This window comes from Hyaena hyaena, unplaced genomic scaffold (assembly GCF_003009895.1).
Source record: "Hyaena hyaena isolate Hyena2069 unplaced genomic scaffold, ASM300989v1 scaffold_224, whole genome shotgun sequence".
Classification (NCBI taxonomy): Eukaryota; Metazoa; Chordata; class Mammalia; order Carnivora; family Hyaenidae; genus Hyaena; species Hyaena hyaena.
In genome coordinates this window covers 1567713-1571439 of record NW_024080854.1, presented here as the reverse complement: position 1 = coordinate 1571439, position 3727 = coordinate 1567713, and the positions used below count along the sequence as shown (strand labels likewise).

General features: G+C 40.6%; 1 pseudogene; it reads right to left on the bottom strand.

The window, feature by feature from the left end:
- Nucleotides 1–2311: 2311 nt before the first annotated feature.
- Nucleotides 2312–3380, bottom strand: LOC120239068 (annotated as a pseudogene).
- Between the last annotated feature and the right edge of the window lie 347 nt (nt 3381–3727).

Genomic DNA, 3727 nt, shown 5'->3' with positions numbered 1-3727 from the left:
GAAAGTGGCCCCATTTCATTCTTTTGATTGTTATTGTCCAATTTCCCCAACACCATTTGTTGAAGACTGTCTTTTTTCCATTGGCTATTCTTTCCCGCTTTGCTGAAGATTAGTTGACCATATAGTTGTGGGTTCATTTCTGGGTTTTCTCTTCTGTTCTGTTGATCTGTGTGTCTGTTTTTGTGCCAGTAACATACTGTCTTCATAACTATAGCTTTGTAATAAATCATGAAGTCCAGAACTGTGATGCCTCCAGCTTTGCTTTTCTTTTTCAAGATTTCTTTGGCTATTGGGGCTCTTTTGTGGTTCCATACAAATTTTAGGATCGTTTGTTCTAGCTCTGTGAAAAATGTTGGTAGTATTTTGCTAGGGACTGCATTAAATGTGTAGACTGCTTTGGGTAGCATAGATATTTTAATGATATTTGTTTTTCCAATCCATGAGCATGGAATGTTTTTCCATTTCTTTGTGCCATCTTCAATTCTTGTCATCAGTGTTGTAGTTTTTAGAGTACAGGTATTTTACCTCTTTAGTTAGTTTTATTCCTAGGTATCTTATGGATTTTGGTGCAATTGTAAATGGGATCAATTCCTTGAAGAAATCAAATGTTAATTTAAAATAGCTTTTATTTTACACAGGTTCTCAAAATGAATTATGAAGGAAAGTACTCAATCAGATCAACTTTTGTTATCATTAACTTATGGAGTATATTTTAAAAAACAAAAACCCTCACTAAATTTAATTAAATATTTTGAAAGATTTAAAAGATACCATAAAAAATATTTATCAGAAAAACTTGGACACTGCTTTTTTTTTTTTTTTTTGTCTTAAACTTGGAACCAAATCACAAACAAACCTCACTTAAAATGTACTGCTTTTATTTCCCCTATTTTTTTCTTTTCTTTTCTTTTTAAAGTACAGTTGGTATTTGTTTCAGGTATACAACATTACAATTTGGTATTTGTATACACTACAAAGTGATCACCATCATGAGTCCAGTTAAGATGCATCACCATGGTATTGCATTACCATACAATAGAGCTCCTTCACCAATTTTCCCTGCCCCACAACCCCATATCCTACTTTGTCACTACCGACCTGTATCTATGAATGTGTGTGTGTGTGTGTGTGTGTGTGTGTGTGTGTGTATGTGTATGTGACAGAGAGAGAGAGAGAGAAAGGGCACAAGTGAGTGAGGGGTAGAGAGAGAGAGAGAGAGAAGGAGAAAGAAGCGGGGCTCACCTGAAGTAGGACTCGAGTTCACCTGGAGTGGGGCTCAAGCTCACTTGATACAGGGTTCGAACTCATGAACCCCAAGATCATGACTTAAGCCGAAGTCAGATGCTTAACTGACTAAGCCACCCAGGCATTCCTGTCTTTTTTTTTTTTTTTTAAAGTAAACTCTATGCCCAATGCGGGGCTCAAACTCATGACTTTGAGATCAAGAATCACATGTTCTACCAACTGAGCCAACCAAGCACTGTCGTGTTCTTTAGATGCTGCATATAAGTGTAATGATATAGTATTTTCTTTAATAAAATTTTAAAAATTGAGGTATAATTTACATACAGTAAAATAGATTTGAAACATTGCAAAATAAAAGTGGAGAGAAACAGACGGATAGTCAACATGGCAGCATAGAAGTATCCTGAATTCATCTCCTCCCACAACTAAATAATCTATAGCTCCATATGGAACAATTTCCCATGATAAGGATTTGGAATCTAGCTAAAGATCATCACCAGGTTAAAAGGCCACATCAAGACAGGTAGGAAAGGCAGAGATGTAGTCTTGCAAGAAACCCCACCCTAGGTACAGAGACCCATAGTGGGGAGGGATATCTTAATACAGAGCTTGTCCCTTAGGAATAAAATGTTTGTTCCCAACATTAGGAACTGCACCAGAAAGAAAGTCCCCAAAGCATCTGGCCTTGAAAACCAAGAGGGCTCACTTCCAGGAGAACCACAGGGCTATAGGAAATGTAAAATCTGCTCTTAAAAGGTATGAGCACAGACCCATTTACCCTGCAACCCAGCACAAAAGCAACAATTTGCAAAGTGCCTAGACATATGCAAAAGGGACTCATTTGTTAATCTTAAAGCATCTCCCAGAGAGGCAGGAACCTATTGGGATTTTCTCCAGAGACTAAAGTACTGGTGGGTGCCATTTTTGCATTCTCCTATCTTGTTGGTACCAGTGCTGGTGGGCACCATTTTCTTTTTTTTTTTTTTTTTGAAAGTAAAACATTTAATTTTAAAATGTTGACACTACAATATATAAAATAGCTATTATAAATGCACATAGTGTATTCTATAGCTGCCAGTTTTTACTTTTTTTTTTTTTTTTTTTTTAAGGAAACTGTAAGTTACACTGTGGTTAAGACTTGTATCTTCACCCTTGAAAAAGCCCACATTCTATCACAGTGATGTATGGTCAGACTTAACAGCCCCAATTGTTAAACACTTGGATCAAGTCATAACCACTTTTATTGCAAAAGGGCCCTGTACACATTTATCAATTCTAGTACCTTAATAGCTACCCAACAAGTCATTAACATACAGAAACATGCATCATGAGAAGCAAGAAATATCACCCATCCCTTCTGCATATTAGCAACTTGTCACTCCTGAGCAACAGTGCTCACATCACTGAGGTCTGTGAACAGTCACTTTTCACTCATTCATCCTGAGTGAAAGATGGAATGACTTAAGTACAAATGCAACATATTATAAACAATTTCTTACAAAAAAAAGTCACAAATTAAACCAAAGTATTTTATAGGATTTACTACAAAACACCATAAAAATGGCCTTCACTTAAGCTCTCTTTCCCCGTATCCGGCGAGCCAACTGGATGTCTTTGGGCATGATGGTGACTCTCTTAGCGTGGATGGCACACAGATTAGTATCTTCAAATAAACCCACCAGGTACGCTTCACTGGCCTCCTGCAGCGCACCAATGGCGGCATTCTGAAACCTCAGATCGGTTTTGAAATCCTGGGCGATCTCCCTCACCAGCCGCTGGAAAGGCAGCTTCCGGATCAGAAGCTCAGTCGATTTCTGCTAACAACGGATCTCTCGAAGGGCAATGGTCCCGGGCCTGTAGCGATGAGGTTTTTTTCACCCCGCCGGTAGAGGGAGCGCTTTTCCTGGCGGCTTTAGTGGCCAGCTGCTTGTGGGGCGCTTTCCCACCTGTAGATTTACGAGCAGTCTGCTTGGTTCGGGCCATTTTCTTTTACCCAGGGACGAAGTCTTAGGCCGCTTCTTCGATCGCTGCGCCGCTCCTGCTGCCCAATGAAGAGCCGCAGTCGCCGAGCAAAGAAAAGAGGACCCTCCAACGAACCACCAAACCGCTCTGTGCTCCTGGTGGGCACCATTTTCAAACCCTCTCTCTGGCCTGCTAGCTCTGATGGAAGATCCTGCCCCCATGGCCACAGCTGTGGGCTGCTATGCCATACCCTGGCCTGGCAGTTCAATCCTGCTCCTATGTGCTACAACCATGGCCTGCCTTGCCAGAGCTGGCAGGCCGTTAAGGGATACTCCTTGAGTGCCTGGGTCTGGTGGCCAGGAGATCAAATTTCTAGGCTCCACAGTTCTGAAAAATTAAAGAGACCATCCTTGGCAGAGCAGGCTGTTATCCCCAGGGCACTGCATAAGAAGACTAAAATATACCTTCAGTCTTCATGTCAAAAAGGACTATTTTCTTCTCCTGGATCTTCAGTCTGAGG